The sequence below is a fragment of the Protopterus annectens genome, chromosome 1.part2, assembly GCF_019279795.1.
Source record: "Protopterus annectens isolate FY-2018-M chromosome 1.part2, PAN1.0, whole genome shotgun sequence".
Taxonomy (NCBI): Eukaryota; Metazoa; Chordata; order Ceratodontiformes; family Protopteridae; genus Protopterus; species Protopterus annectens.
In genome coordinates this window covers 1,063,747,168-1,063,765,286 of record NC_056727.1, presented here as the reverse complement: position 1 = coordinate 1,063,765,286, position 18,119 = coordinate 1,063,747,168, and positions in this window count along the sequence as shown.

Here is an 18,119-nt window from a genome sequence, read left to right as displayed (position 1 = left end):
GACTGGTTACGCCAGTACTGAGTTGAGAGAGCTTAGCCTCCAGTTTGGCTATATGGTTGCATCTCTCACATGTGTTGGCATTTGTTGGGAGGAGGAGAGGGTTGTCTGTGTACATTAGGCAGTTGTAACATTGCCTCAAGATTCCGAGATTCACCAGCTGGACCGGAGAGGAGATTGACAACTGACCTTTGGACATGCTAGAATAGTATTGGGAATTCCTTTATAATTGAAAAAAAGGGCCAATGGGGAACAAGGTACTCAAGGGGAGTCTGTGAGGGTGTAGTGCTTTTAATTTTTTAGAGCTGACTTATATAATTGCTTTAGTGAGCAAGTTGTTCTGGGACTTCAGTCTTGTAGCTTAATTGGCAAGTGTGTGAAGACTGTGGATTACTGCAAGACTTCAGTGGCATTTATATATTTTTGACTCGTCTGGGGCCATAACCTTGTAGTTTTATTCACAGTTGTAGCAAACTGTAAACTACTGCCAGATTGGAGTCTCATTTAGTTATTTATTACATAATTTTCTCCATAAACAGCATTATTGGCACATTTCTGCATTGTCTGGTGCCTTAGTCTGCGGTGGGTTTGCAGTAGTGGCAGTATTGTGAATTGTGCTCCAAGATTTGTGCTTCAGTACTTTTGCAGCTGATTATATTCCAGTTCTACTAGAGTCTTATATTCTGCTTATTATTTATCTGCTTAAATTTACATCCGTGGTGGTGCAGCGGTAGTGTTGTTGCCTCACAGCAAGAGGTTCTCCCGTTCGATTCTCGGCTGGAGTGCAGGGAGTGCCTTCTGTGTGACATCTGCATGTCCTCCCTGCAGTTGGGTGGGCATTCGAAAGACATGCGTAAATGGGCGTGTCTTTGTTGAAGGTTGAACATCGAGCTGGCACCTCAGCATTCGTGAAAATCTACTGCCAATCATTAACGGACCGGAGTTCTGCTGTGGCGACACCTAACTGGGAAAAGTAGAAAGACAACAACATTTATCTGCTCAAATTTGCAATGTAATACCTTTCCATTTACTTGCTGTTTTCCCCCTGTTCTTTGACTCTGCCCCAGCCCCCACTGAGACATTAAGCTAACAGTTTCTGAAATTGTAATCATATTACTAGAGCTCCAATATTGCCTTTATTTGACTAGATCTCTCTCTAACAAATCTGCTATAATTAACACAGAGCTACATCCACTCATGGTCTTTTACTTAATACTTGGCAAGATGTGGAAAGCCCCTATTTACCTGTGAACTACACTTTACTGCATACTTTTGTAGGGTGTGAAGTTACTAATGGGTGACTGAGGACATATTTAAATTCATCAAATTTAATTTGACTGCACAATATGTACCAAAGCCTATGCTGCCCAAAAGATCTAAATCCTCAAACTCACAATATTGAAAGAACCTCCACAAATTACCCATACCTTCTACACCTTAGTCCTTACTTAAAAAAAAACAAAAAAAAAACTTTCTGCAGGATTGCCACAACAAGGCAGCTTGGAGACTCACCGTACACAAACATACACCACAAAATCTATCCCCTTGACTAACACTTAACCTAACCCTAACACACAAACACACATACATACATGTGTGGGTGCACACACACACACACACACACACACACACACACACACACACACACACACACACACACACACACACACACACACACACACACACACACAAACACTCTTACCCAAACTCCCAGCCCTACAAAAAAAAAAAACTTACCTGTGTCAGTCATACCAGCAGTCACCCTAATACACTTTAGCACAAACTGCTGATTATGCAAATATCACTACATTCCACTTTTGAACAAGAACTGCAATGGACATCCTTCTGCACAAGAGTGGGCCATCATGGACCCTAAAGAATACAGACCCATAAGTCGGACTAGTCTCATATGCAAAGCCATGAAAAAACTATCATGAAAATGATTAATAGGGACATAGAAAACCTTCAAGAACTGGATCCAATCCAGTTTTGTTTCATCAAGGTGGCGGACTTCTTTGAGAGGGTCACCAAGGCAATGGATGAGAGCAAAACAGTGCATAATGTCTACTTTAGCTTAGCTCAGGCATTTCATACAATACCCCACTCAGTCATTGTAAACAAACTCATGGATATAGGTGTAAATCCCTACATGAATGCAGGATAGTCAGCTGGCTCTCAGATAGGACCTAAGAAGTTAGGATATTAGAGACCACCACCATAAAGAAGCTAATCATCAGCAGAGTCCCTCAAGGCTCCATGCTGAATCTGCTCCTTCTTGGCATCTACTTCTTAGAAGTCAAGTCCAATGTCAAGAGCCTCTGACTGACTAGGTTTGTAGATGATTTAAACTAGGAACAGACATAGACTCCCCCCAAGACACTACCATCCTAGACGAAGGACTAACACAGACAAATGACTGGTTCAAAAGCCACAGCTTAAAACTCAGTGCCAAGAAATGCATCCCATTTGGGAAGTTATCTACCCTAGAAAGTTACCTTACTGATAACACACCCCTAAGAGTAGAAACAGTAGGAGTATATGAAGATAGTGACCTCTCTTTCAATCAAAATGTATCTAACGTAGTAAGGAAATCCTTCCATATTGCTCACTTTATAAGGAAGGGTATGGTATCTAGGTCCAAGGAAATTAGTGTTTTACTTTATGCGGTCCTCATCAGGTCCATCAATGAGTACAATCCCCCCTTCACTGTTTACCTGTACATACAACAACTGGAACAGCCACAGATGTTCCTCACTAAAGAAAATATGGGGCATAAACAGCATGTCTTATGCAGGTCACTTCATATCCCTATCTCTATACTCTATTTTCTACAGACTGTTAGAGATAATATATGTGTGATGACCGTGCCATGGCCTGGCAATCAAGGAACCTCAATCCTCACCACTAACACCAGGGAGGACTTCTCCTAGAAGAGGAAAGAATAACTAATACACACAGTAAAGTACAATTTGCCTTAAGTGTACACAGAGATCACAGTCAGTCTGGGACTGGTTGATCCCTTGCTCACAAGGTCCCCAGTAAGACTCCCCACTGGCAGAGCTATATGGTCCAGATCTCAGCCTAGCAGGTAAGCTAACCTCCAGTACCCTCTATGTCCAACCAGTGCTTTGTGTCCCTGCCCAGGTAGCTGACACACACCCACACTTTGAGATAAATATTTATACAACTTCACAGACACTCGTGGGAAAGGCTGACACAGATTCTCCAGCTGTGCCCCTTTACCCAGACTATACGGTAGTAATTTCTACCACCACCAACTAATATTATTATCAGCTACCCAAAGGCCCTTGAAAGGGTGTCCAGTTATTACTGTGCAATATTATTATCCAATTGATAATGTGACTATTCAGACTAAGGCTTATTTTAGAGTGGCCTATTACAATGAACTCTATAAATATGCAATGTACTCTGGAGCCTACTTCTCTATACAAACCAGCCACATGTAGAGGTTTTTAAAATATTTAATAATAAATAATTAAAACACAAGATAATACCACTACACCACAGATATATCTAAGAATTCAGAGATCACAAAGACACTTAAAACAATACAGTAGGACAGGTCTGATATCAAAGAAAAACACTTAATCTAACTTTCTAATCGTTAGCTAATCTTAAGAGAAAACACAGTGCTATAATCCTACTTACATACACAAAGAGCATAATAAGCAGTGCTGGGTTGGTGATCCAAGACATATGATTTTTGGTGTTTTTAAACACTAACCAACAGCTCTGTTGAGGCCCTCCAAAATTACATCATTTTGACACTTGGTTTTCTCAGCATTCATATTACATCATCTTGACACTTAGTCTGGAGTTCCCAGGCAAACAAACTGAATTATTTAGCAAGCTAACACCTGCTCAGGAGACAACAAAAATACAAGGCATTTCACATATACAGTCTAGCAGAAAGCAAAGCAATAAAGCACCTTCCATATGTAAATTCTGGCCCTTAACTTTAACCTTAAAACAATGGGCATGAAACCTTCATCCAGACTCACTGGAGCCAACTTGTAAAACATCAAAGAGATTCATAAGATTTTTCCAACTTCAAAAGACACATTTGAAATGCTTGGCTTGGTTTTCCTTACAGCAGATGGCAATGTTGCAACAATCTTGAAGTTCACATTTTACAATGTTTTCTTTCATTTAAAAACACAAACCTGTGTTTTAAATTTATTTATACAGTTGATAGAATTATGTATCAAATTTTATTTGACTAGGCTGGCAGCCTTCACCCATCTTCCTTGTATCTTCACATCTCTTCCCCCTGGGGAACTCAAGCAAGTTTTTCAAGTGCCCCCTTGAGAAACATTGCTTGAGAGTGTTAGGTCTATCTGGGTATACCTCACCCTATTCCCTGTCTTGATAGCCTATCTGCATTGGCTTTGCTACTCTCACTGTGGTGCTGCACCGACACATCATATGCTTGCAACCTTAGGCTCCATCTTAGCAACTTGGCATTTTGCTGACTGGCTTTGTTTAACCATGTTAGAGGGTTGTGATCTGTCATTGCAGTGAATTTTCTTCCATACAGATAAGGCTGAAGATTTTGTAGTGCCCACACTATGGCTAGACATTCCTTTTCTACCGCTGCATAGCATTCCTCCCTGGGTTAGAGCCTACGACTGAGATATACCACTGGGTGGTCTTCTCCCTCTGAAGAAATCTGGCTAAGTACCGCCCCCACCCCATAGTTTGAAGCATCCACCTGCACAACAAATTCTTTGCTATAGTCTGGACTGGCTAAAACATGGGGTCCTCCCAAAGCTTCCTTAAGCTTCTGAAATGCCTGCTCACATGCTGGGGTCCACACTACCATATCTGGCCTGTTCTTCCTTGTCAGGTCTGTGAGGGGAGTAGCTATGGTACTATAATTGGGAACAAACCTTCTGTAGTACCCTGCTGTCCCTATGAATGCCCTCACCTGCTTTTTGGTAACAGGTGCAGGCCATGCCTGAATGGCTTCCACTTTGGCAGGTTCTGGCCTTATCTTACCACTCCCCACTCTATGTCCTAGGTAGGAGATGTCTGCCATACCCGCCAGATATTTGCTCAGCTTAATGGTCAACCCTGCCCTCTGTATTCTGTCCAGCACTTCCCTGACATGCTGAAGGTACTCTTGCCGGAAATGGCTGTAGATAGCAATATCATCCATGTAAGCAAGGGCAAACCCTCTTGCTCCTGCTAAGATATGATCTACCAGCCTCTGGAAAGTTGCTGGGGCATTCTTCATCCCAAAGGGCATCTTTGTGAACTCATACAAGCCAAAAGAAGTCACAAAGGCTGACTTCTCTCTAGCACTGGGAGTCAAAGGCACCTGCCAGTAACCCTTGGTAAGATCAATGGTTGTAAGATACTTAGCCCCACCCAGCTGCTCTAGGGCCTCATCTGTTCTAGTCATGGGGTAAGTATCTGCCTCTGTGTGACTATTTAATTTCCTGTAATCCACACAGAACCTGGTGCTGCCATCCTTCTTTGGCACTAGTACCACTGGGGAGGCCAGGGACTGTTGGACTCCTGATTCACCCCTAGTTCCAACATCTACTGTACCTCTTCCCACAGAGTCTGTTTGACTCTCTCAGGCACCCTATAAGGGGCCTGCCTGATAGGCCTTTGGGGTCCTGTATCCACCTGGTGCTGCACCAGTTGGGTGCTCCCTGGTTTCCTGGTGAACATGCCCCCAGACTCCTGCAACACTGCTCGGATTTCTTGAACCTGGGTAGGAGATAGCTGCTGGGACATTGCTACCCCTTCCACCGAGGTGCCAGCCCGAGCTTCACTGAGGAGCTCAGTCACAAGATCTCTCTCACACTCCTCCTGCAATCCACTACAAATGCTAAGCACAAGGGCATTCCTATCATGGTAAGGTTTCATTATGTTAACATTGTACAATTTGTTCCCCTGCCTTCTGCCAAGCAGTTCCACCATGTAGTTAACATCACTTACCTTTCTTACCACCTTGTAGGGTCCCTCCCAAGCTGCTTGCAACTTGTTGTGTCTGACAGGAATGAACCATCGCCTGCTGCCCTACAGCATACTCTCAAGCTCAAGCATTCTTGTCATACCACACCTTTTTCTGTTGTTGGGCTTCTGCCAGGTTCTCCTGGGCCAGGCCCATGAGTTCCCTGAGCCTTGTCCTGAGTTTCAGGACATATGCCATAATAGACTCCTTGTGAAACTCAAACTCACCTTCTCACTCATATCAAATTAAATCTAGAGGTCCCCTCTCCCTATGCCCATACAGCAACTCAAAGGGTAAAAAATATGTGGATTCCTTAGGGAACCTCTCTGTAAGCAAACAACAGATGGGGCAAATATTTGTCCCACTCCCTCTTAAACTGATCTGCAAATGCCTGTAGCATGGACTTGATTGTAGAGTTTAACCACTCAACAAGAACATTAGTCTGGGAATGGTAGAGCGTGGTCTTCATGTGCTTCGCCCCACAGGACTTCCACAGACAAGCCAGCGGGTCGGACATAATATTGGCACCTCTGTCAGACAGTATTTCCTTTGGGAAACCTACCCTGCTGAAAATCACTAGCAAAGCATTTGCCATCTTCTCGGCCTCAATGGAAGACAAAGCCACTGCCTCAGGGTATCGTGTAGCATAATCCACTACCACTAGGATATACATTTTCCCTGTGTAACTTGGAGTACTCAGTAGACCCACAATATCCATAGCGACCCTCTGAAATGGCTCCTCAATCACAGCCAAAGGCATCAAAGGAGCTCTCACATTGTCTCCTGCCTTGCCTACCTTTTGGCACTGCTCATAGGTCCTGAAGTACCCTGTTACATCTCTGGAAATTCCAGGCCAATAGAAGTTTTGCATAATATGCCTCTTTGTATGTTTTATGCTCAGATGACCTGCAAAGGGAATATCATGGGCTATGGCTAGAAGCGCCAGACAGTAAGCTCTAGGCACTACCAACTGCTGTACTCTCTCACCTTCTAGCCTTCCCTCAGGAGTCCACTCTCTGTACAGTAACCCTTTGTTCCAGTATACAGATCCCCTTCCCTTGAGAATCAGGTGCCTCCCTAGCTACCTGCCTCAGGCCTTGCAATGTAGGATCTGAGAGCTGAGCCTGTCTCAAGTATCTCCTTGTAACCCTTCCCAGCTCCCCTTCCACTGGAAGTCTGGCATCCTCTGACAGTGGTCTCCCACTGTCAGTCTGGGTACTACTACTCACCTCTACCTTTGCAGTTACCCTGTCAAAGGGAACATCAGTACCCACAAGCAGCGGTGGCTCACCTTCAGTCTCACTGCTACAGTGTAGCTCACTCTGTGAAGTAACCACATCAGCAGTCCTGGCTGAAAGTATGCAGTCTGTCTGGGTCTTCCCCAGGCTACCAGATCCACATGCTTGTCTCCTAGCCTCATTGCATGTAACTGCATGAGTACATAGTACTGCTTCATCCAAATCCTTCCCTCTCAGGACATCTGCAGGATGGTAGTTCCATTCCCCGCAAGACAACCCACTATTCGCATTTTGTCTTTCCCACTTACTGGCTCCCTCACCTTTAGTTCTTCACCTTGCCTCCATGGACATCTTGTATGCCCCATGGCCCCACTGGTTGCATTCAAGACATTTAACCCTAGCTCCTGGATGTGTTCCTGGACTAGTTTCTTCCCCTGCTACTAGTGGATTCTGTTGGGGCAGTTTGTGCTGCCCACCATGGGTTCCTTTAGTCCCATGAGCAGTAAGGGGGGTCCAGTCCCTTTCCTGTGCAGGGCTGCCCTGCTTGCTAGGTGTAGGTCTCCCTTCTTCCCTAACTCCTCTGAAGTAGCACACTGTCTATCAGCTAACCAGATCCTCATGTCCTCAGGCAAAGTGCTAAGGGCTTGTCCCCTTACCAAAAGGTCTGCCAGCCCTTCAAAAGTGGTGACTTGACATCCACTCACTCAGCTATGAAAATAAGTGCTCAGTTCAGCAACATATTCACATACATTTTCATTTTCCTTAAGTCTATGCTCACAAAACTTTTTCCTATACATTTTAGGTGTTAGCGTAAAACATTCCAAGTGTCTTTTTACAGCAGTATTATCAAAACAGTCAGTGTCATGCATTTTGCTAAAGAAGTTACAGCTTTATCATGGAGTAAGGGGGTCAGGAAATATACCCAGAGCCCTTGGTCAGCTTCATACTGTTTGCATACCTGCTCAAACATATGAATGAAGCTATCAAAATGATCCCCCTCTTTAAACTGTGGAAAATAATTCCTGCCTTTTGTGCTTCTGGGGTCCAGTTATGCCCTTACCCATTACTTCTATGACTCTGGTGAAGAGTCAGTATTTCCCTCGCATGCCTCCTCTGCCTTTCATTTTCCTCAGCTTTTAGACTCCTCATTTTCTCAGCTGCTTCTAGTTCCATACGCCTGGCCTCCAAATCAAGTCTCTTTAGTTCCAGCTGGATTTTTAAGTCCACTGCAGAAAGGTTTAGCTGTCCATTCTCTGAGGATATTGTATCTCCACAGTCAGTCTGATTGTCCTCCAGGCTGCTGTTTTCTGATGCAGCTGTAACCAAGGCTGCAATCAGGTCTGCCTTAGTCAGGTTTCCATGCACCAGTCCCCTAGCCTGGCACATCTCAACCAGCTGGCTCCTTGTCAGCTTTCAATACTCCTCTGCTGACATGCTGCCTGCTCACCCTAACTAACACTAAGCTAACAAAAGAAATAAAACAATTGTGATCTGAACTCTGCGTGGCTGTTTTAGAGTACAAAACACTTTTAGAGATCACTGTACATAAGCTACAGGAATTCGGTCTACCCACACCACTACAAGCCAATTATTGTTTGCCAACTAATCGATATGTGATGTGGATCCCTCCACAGCAAACCAATATGTGATAGGATATCCCAACCACTGCCACCAATAAGTGACGACCGTGCCCTGGCCCAGCAATCAAGAAGCTTTAATCCTCACCACTAAAACCAGGGAGGTCATCTCCTAGAAGAGGAAAGGATAACTAATACACACAGCAAAGTACAATTTTCCTTCAGTGCACACAGAGATTACAGTCAGTATGGGGCTGGTTGCTCCCTTGCTCACCAGGTCGCCAATAAGACTCCCACTGACACAGCTATAGGGTCCAGATCTCAGCCTAGCTGGTAAGCTAACCTCCAGTGCCCTCTCTGTCCAACCAGTGATTTGTGTCCCTGCCCAGGTAGGTGACACACACCCACACTTTGAGATAAGTATTTATACAACTTCACAGACACTCCCAAGAAAGGCTGACACAGATTCTCCAGCTGTGCCCCTTTACCCAGACTATACGGTAGTAATTTCTGCCACCACCAGCTAATATTATTATCAGCTACCCAAAGGCCCTTGAAAGGGTGTCCATTTATTACTGTAGAATATTATTATCCAATTGGTAATGTGACTATTCAGTCTAAGGCTTATTTTGGACTGGCCTATTACAATGAACTCTATAAATATGCAATGTACTCGAGCCTCCTTCTCTATACAAACCAGCCACAGGTAAAGTTTTTTTTTAAATATTTAATAATAAATAATTAAAACACAAGACAATAATACTATATCACACAGATATCTAAGAGTTCAGAGATCACACAGAAACCTAAAACAATACAGTAGGACAGGTCTGATGTCAAAGAAAAACACTTAAGCTAACTTTCTAATCTTTAGCTAATCTTAAGAGAAAACACAGTGCTATAATCCTACTTACATACACAAAGAGCATAATAAGCAGTGCTGGGTTGATGGTCCAAGACATATGCTTTTTGGTCTCTAACTGAACAATAGTTTTTAAACACCAACCAACAGCTCTGCTGAGGCCCTTCCAAATTACATCATTTTAACACTTAGGTTTTCTCAGTATTTATATTACATCATCTTGACACTTAGTCTGGAGTTCCCAGGCAAACAAACTGCATTATTTAGCAAGCTAACCCCTGCTCAGGAGACTACAACAATACAAGGCATTTCACATATTCGCTCTAGCAGAAACCAGAGCAATAAAGCACCTTCCACATGTAAATTCTGGCCCTTAACTTTAACCCTAAAACAATGGGCATGAAAACTTCATCCAGACTCACTGGAGCCAACTTGTAAAACATCAAAGAGATTCATAAGATCTTTCCAACTTCAAAAGACACATTTGAAATGCTTGATTTGGTTTTCCTTACAGTGGATGGCAATGTTGCAACAATCTTGAAATTCACATTTTACAGTGTTTTCTTTCATTTAAAAACACAAGCCTGTATTTTACATTTATTTATACAGTTGATAGAATTAAGTATCAGATTTTATTTGACTAGGCTGGCAGCCTTCGCCCATCTTCCTCCTAGCTTCACAGTATGTCTGGCAAACAAAGCATCCTTGGAACCCACTCTAATGGACCTTTTGCAAATCTGCAAAAAAATAGCATTAGCATTAGAATTACTCAATCTAGGGATTTATACTTTTCTTGCAACATGAATAAGACAGATATATGTCTCAGAAAATTCCCCTTTTCTGGAACAGACTTCCCATCCATGTGAACCAGAACTCTTCTCTAACTCTATTTAAAAGAAATATGTACCACTGTTTGGTATATTAGAAATACACTCCAAGTCTAGCACCCATGTTTCTAATGGACAGTGAGCAACCTGTAAGTCTTGCCCTAGCTTACACATACCCCTTACAATAACCTCTATGGCACATTACCTGTGGGATACATTTAGGAAGTTTGGCTATACTTACAAAGGCAAGCATAGAAACTTGTGGGATACATTTGGGATGTTTGACAAGGCTTATAAAGGCCCCAGTGATCATTAACCAAATATATACATATGTATCTAGGAAATTAGCATTCAAACAAGTGATATATATATATATATATATATATATATATATATATATATATATATATATATATATATATATGTATATATATATATAGATGGTTATTTACTATGTTAAAAATCACAATAATTTTTGATTTGTAAATTTTTGTATTACATTTTGAGTAAACTCTACCCCCCAACACATACAAACAGAAAGACACACACACTCTTTGTGTTTGGATTTGATATAATTCACTGGGCTACGTTCTCAATGTAGGACTTTGAGCAGAAATAATTATCAGTGCCTAAACCTAGAGTCTTCTATGAAAGTCATAAATGACATCAACACCCTCCCAGGTGACTTAAATAACAAATTCTTTATAGTGACCTATATGATAATTTTAAAACTCTAGCATATTTTAACAAGACAGAAGCAACATGCATTGTATGTATTATTAAATGTTTGTAGTCTGGCTTTGGAATAACAAAAATTCTTCTAAACATATTAATAAAGCACATTTCATCATCTAAATACTAATGGTCTTCTATATACCTCAGATTCATATGTTAGTGAGCTTTAGATTTCATGTATTTTCCCCCTGCACTTTTATTATATAGTGTGTATACCAATACATAGGGCAGCTTACAGAAACCTATTGACTTATTGGGTCTGAACTCATACTGACCAATAAATCATTGAAATAATACTTTGTATCAGGTGGTACTTTGCACTATTGCAAGAGGATTTGCATGTGTGTTATATAAGCTGGAGAGTGTGAGGATATAACCCTTCCTATTGCCAGAGGCAATTTTCTTAGATTTTGAAAAAAAAAATCACCAGCGTGATAATTATTGATGAAAGAAGTTTACACTCTATAAGTTAACAGGGAGCATAACTGACTCAAATTATGCTTCATAATTATTTCAACACTGCAGGGATTTTTGTTTATTTAATCCTATTCAGCATAACATTGGTATAAACTTCTAAAAAATCTTCCAATTTGCTTCAGGTACATCATGTCATCAAAAAAATATATATATAACAAAGAAACAGAAAGCATTGTTATATATATTGGCGATTGTAAACAATTGTTATCAGAAAATTGCATAAATAAATAATGAAGGTAACTGACTAAGATTATATATATATGCTAGCTTTTTCATCATGTGGTGAAATAGTTCTTATTTTGCTTTCGTTTAACCTTCTGCAGAATTTGTATAAACATCCAGTACATTTTCAGTTCTTTTCTGCTGACTGAAGCTTACAGTATTAGTCTCCACGTATATGAGTGAATGGGATATACTCAGATCATAACATATTACTAGGCTCACCATGAATGAGACAATGAGTTCCTGAAATCAACACTCTGTATCCATTTAACACAACATTTTATACCCTTCCCTTTTACAATGATATAATTCTTAATAAGATTTACTTTTCAGTTCTATATATAGAAAAGCTCACCAGACTCTGTAACACTCTGCTGTGAAGGAAAGGTTAGTTTGCTTTTTATTTGTTGTATTTTGTATTACTTTATTGCCTTTTTATATTTTGAATATTGTGATTTGTTTTCTTTACCTTGTGTTTTACTTGCATTCTGCTTTTAACTGCATATTAAAACTTCAAAAGAGACCACTTACTGTCATGTTCTTAAATACCACTGTCTTTCTAGTTGCCTGCCTCTTATGTTAATTTGACCATATATCTCATTTCCTCTCTGCTTTCACTGGCTTGTGTGAATAAGCAGAAAATTATCATTTTGTGAAATCACTCCCCTTCAACTAATTAAATTTATTGGCCATCCTACTGTATTCCATAGTACCAGAATACAAAAGTGACCACCCTCTTTCAATCTATCTTGCTGTTTTAAAAATAGTGACTCTCCACTAAAACTTAACTTTTAGACAGGTAAAACATAAGTCAACTACTTTCACATCTAACTTATCTAGTGCACACTGCCATTTTTAGGATAAACCATTTTTTTTTCATCTTACCTTTAAGCATCCCTGTGACTAGCACTTGCTCTAATACCGGCTGGAAAGCATTAGGAAGCCTTAAACTGATACAAGCACTCAACTCTCCTTGTTAATAAGGAGAAATTAATTGTAGGCACTAAACAGCCTATAATTGCAAAGTACCTTGCTAAGGCAAGGGAAAACAGCTCCTGTACTTTACAAAAAAAGCACCAAACCAGGCATGTCCAAAGGTCAGCTTCCGGTGATTTCTCCTGTCCACCTGGTGAATCTGGGCATACTGGGGCAATGCAGCAGTTGCTTCATGTACACAGACAACCCTCTCCTCTTACCACCCAACACTACAACCTGTGAGAGATGCACTTACATAGCCAAACTGGAAGCAAAGCTCTCTCCACCCAAGATTGTGCTAGACAGTCAAGAGGAGAAGGTTAATACCCGCACTACACCTCAAGCAACACATAGCCCTTCTAAATCCACACCACCAACACCCACACATAGCAACATTAAATCCACATATGCAGAGGCCCTTAACTGTAACCTGCCCAAGCAACAAGGTCCTCCAAAGCTGAAATGCAAACACCAATCACAACCAAAGTGTCACATAGCTCACAACACCAGTGTGCCACCCAGCAACAGCCCCTAAGGCAAGACAACGTACCTAACATTTTAGTCATAGGTGAATCTAGAGTCAGGCACACTGATGTCCCACTCACTAGGCTGAACAAGGAGAAAATTACAGTCAGCTGCCTGTTGGGTGCCAGGATCCACCACATAATGCATGCACTCAAGTCACTCCACAACAAGTACAAATATGACTCTGTCATTGTCCATGTTGGAGTGAATGACTTGAGACGTATCTCCCTGGACTACATGAAAAAGAGTCTATGTCATATATTCGAAATTCCAAAATATCAAACACTATATGTTCGAACTTGGAATTTCAAATATTGAAAACATCGAACACTCAGAATACCGATTTTTTTTCCCCAGGGAAAAAAATTTGCTGTTCCGAGAAACATACACACAACCCAAGCACACCAAAATAAATAAACCACACACATACAGTTAACAAAAACCAACCCCACACTAAACCATACATACATTACTAACTATCCACTTACCTTAACCCGCACCCTAACCCTAAGGTCCATAGCTATTGCACACATACTCTACTAAACTATACACAAACAAAGCAATTAATACACACACATACAGTTAACGAAACCCAACCCTAGACTACACCATACATACATTACTAATTATCCACTTACCTTAACCCGCACCCTAACCCTAAGGTCCGTAACTCTCGCACCACAGTGGTGGAAACAGCAAAGCCATGGAATGGCCCACTGAAATCTTGTTCTGGGTAAGATTTTGATGTTCTGGGCCATCGCTATTTACATCATTCGATGTTGTGGGTTCGATGTTTGAATGTTCAATGTTTTACTTCTTTGAAGTTTTGATATAGACCCACATGAAAAGAGACATGGAAGAGCTCTCGGATCATGTGGCCCAGGCAGGAATGACCATAGCCCTGAGTAGCATCCTGCCTTTGCCCAGAATGATACCACAATATAAGGACAAAATGATTGACTTCAACAATTGGCTAAGCTTCTGGTGTCATTCAAAGGGGATCCAGTATCTGTCTGCCTGGGATGACATGATCGACAGACCATGATGCTCTGCCAGAGATGGTCTGCACGTGTCGCCCCTGGGATTCAGGTTACTGGCTAAGGCTCTTGTCACTCCTATGGGGCCTTTTTTAGGCAAAATTCAAAGGACAAAACCACCACTGTAACAGGTACAAGCATGCAAATTCTTAGTAATGCTACTCAATGCTAGAAGTCTAAACCTCAAAATGCACTCTCTCGAGGCCCTCCTAAAAATGGAGAACATCGATATCTGTGCAGTAACTAAGACCTGGTTCAAGGTTCCAGAGAGCACCCCTGCAATACTAGGCTACAGCTCTTACCACACTTTTCGGCCACCATACCAGGACCAAAACACTAGAGGTGGAGGAGTGTCTATTTTCACCAGGGATATTCACACCACCAAGCTAGTTGCCAACACAATGTGTCTGAAATTCTCCAGGTGCAACTAACACTAGGTAAGACTGCAATCCAAACTGTAGCTTGCTACAGATCCCCCACCATGACCCAAGGTTCTCATTACACCTTTCTAACCATACTGGAAAATATTAAGATATAACCAAACACCCTAATACTGGGTGATTTCAACTACCCTGCCATTAACTGGGAAAACTACTCATGTACCAACACCTTTGCCCAATGGTTCTTGGAATTCATAAATTCCAATGCCCTGGATCAACTAATCCATAGTCCCACCAGGGGCTCCAATATCCGAGACCTGGTCTTTACCAACATGGGAAATCAATGATCCACACCTATGGTCACCCGCTCGTTGGTCAGGTCTGACCATAAGCTAATCACCCTTAGCATCCACATCCCCCCCCCCCACCCACCCCACCCCCAGTATGGAAACCTCCATAAAAAACTTCTCCAAAGCCAACTTCATGCTACTCAAGTCAGAAGTGACAAACTTCATGACACCCATACAGATGGGAACTGAAAGTTTGACTGCTGAATCCTACACTAAGGCACTGTATGAGCACATCTACTCATGCATGAATCATGCCATCCCAAATAGAACCAAGATGCTCTCCTCCAAAAAAAGGAAGCCAAGCTGGTGGTCCCCTGATATAAACAAACTTTACAACACAAGAAAGAAATTGTTGCAGAAAAGAGGAAAATCCCAGGATGCAAAAAACTCCCTTACCAGCCTCAGTAAGAAGCTGAGATCCCTCATAAAGTCCTCCAAAGCTAGTTATGAAAATACAATTGCCAAAGATTCCAAAGACAACCACAAGGCATTCTATAACTATGTTAAGAATCTTAATGTCAATGCTCAGATCTGCTCTGAGCTACAACAGAATGGCATTAAATATACTGACCTCAAATATATTGCCAATATTTTTGCAGATCAATTCAGTGCCAACTTCATCCCCCTCTCACCCCCTAAATGGCCCATCTCAATACCGGAAGATTGCAAAATTCCAGTAATAAAGGCCACACAGGTAAAAAACACACTCTCCAAAGCTAAGAATACAGCATCCTTAGGATGAGATGACATCCTGGGCTGTGTATTACATGAACTACAAAATTAACTGGCACCTCACCTAAGTGTCATGTCTAATCATAGCCTCACCTTAGGCTTCATGCCCACTGAGTGGCGCACAGCTACAGTTATCCCACTCCTCAAGGGGGGATCCACCTTGGATCCTGGGAACTACTGCCCCATCAGTCTGATGAGCCTGTTCTGCAAGGCTATGGAATATATTATCATGGAACTTATAAACAAAGACATTGGCAACCTTCAAACACTGGACTGAACCCCACCCAGTTCTGGTTCGTGAAGGGCCAATCTTGTCTCCTGAACCTGATTGACTTCTTTAAATCAGTCTCCAGAGCCGTGGATGAGGGTAAGTCGGTTCACACAGCCTATCTGGACCTCGGCAAGGCCTTTAGCACCATCCCCCACTCTGGAATCATAGTAGACTTACTAAGCTGGGCATTAATCCCTACGTCACTCAAAGGGTTGCTAACTGGCTTACTGACAGAACCCACATTGTAAAAGTAGCCAACTCCAAGTCCAGCTCCAGACAAGTGACAAGTGGAGTACCTCAGGGTTCAGTCCTGGGACCGCTCTTGTTTGGCATCTACTTCTCTGAAGTACAGGCCAACACTAAGGGGCTCTGGTAACAAAGTTTGCAGGTGACTGCAAACTGCGAGCCATTGATGGTGTCCCCGGCTGTGTGCTCCATGAACTCAATGAGGAATTAAACCCACAGCTAGGACAGCTGTTTAATCAAAGTCTTACCTCTGGATACGTACCCAGGGAGTGGCGCACTGCAACTGTGGTACCACTTCACAAAGGCGGTGCCTCCACCGACCCTGGAAATTACCGGTCCATTAGCTTGACAAGCCTTATCTGCAAAGCCATGGAGAGGATCATAATGGACCTCATAAATAAAGACATAGGGAATTTGCAGACTTTGGATCCAACCCAGTTTGGCTTTGTCAAAGGCAGATCATGCCTTTTAAACTTGGTTGACTTTTTGAAACAGTCACCAAAGCCATTGATGAGGAAAGGCAGTCCATACAGCCTACCTCGATCTGGCTAAGGCCTTTGATACAATACCCCACTCGGGTATCATTGAAAAACTCATCAGCTTAAATGTCAACCCATACATCACAAGATGGGTTGCAAACTGGCTGAGTGACAGAACCCACAGGGTCAGAGTTGCTGGCGCCATGTCAGACTCAAAGCCTGTCACAAGTGGTGTCCCACAGGGCTCAGTCCTGGGCCCACTCTTGTTTGGCATCTACTTTTCCAGTACAAGCAAACACAGGAGGGTTATGGCTGACAAAGTTTGCAGATGACTGCAAACTGGGCGCCATAGTAGAAAACACATCTGATACAGATATCCTTCAGAAGGGTCTCACAGAAACAGATAACTGGTGCCAGAGCCACGGCCTAAAGTTAAATGCCAAAAAATGCATAGTCATACCCTTCGGGAAAAACAAGGTTACCCCAGCTACCAAATAGGTGGCAATCCACTGAGCACAGAAGAAGTTATCAGGGACCTGGGGACCCAGGTTGATAGTAGTCTGTCATTCGACACCCATGTAGCTAAAGTAGTTAGGAAGACCTTCTACATTGCCCACCTTATCATGAAGGGATTCTCATCTAGATCAAGGGAGGTCATAGTCTCCCTTTACTCATCACTCATCAGACCAATGATTGAGTACAATGCCCCATTCGAATGTATCTGACCCGACACTTGCAGCAGCTGGAGAGGCCACAAAAGTTCCTCACCAAAAGGATAAAGGGTCTCAAAATCTGTCCTATGCTGCCCGACTGAAAGAACTCCAGCTCTATTCAGTCGCTTACGCTTGCTCAGAGGTGACCTTTGCCTAACATACAAGGCCATGTCAAACCCAGATTTGATGAATATGCTTCACCTCAAAAATCTAGATCCATCAGAGCCACAAGGGCGGAGACTTAAACCTTGACACGGCTATTAATAGGACGTGCTGGAGGGATAGATTCATCACCCAAAGACTCCCTATGCTGTGGAACAAAATCCCGGTACATGTGAGGCAGAGCACCTCGCTGGCCTTGTTCAAGAGAAATCTTGACCAATGGATGGGAGATCACAGATATACCCCAGGGATTACCTCAGTGTCACTGCTCGACAGAGGCACAGCAAAATAATGGGTATAGTTCCCCATACTAAAGGGGTGGCGTAAG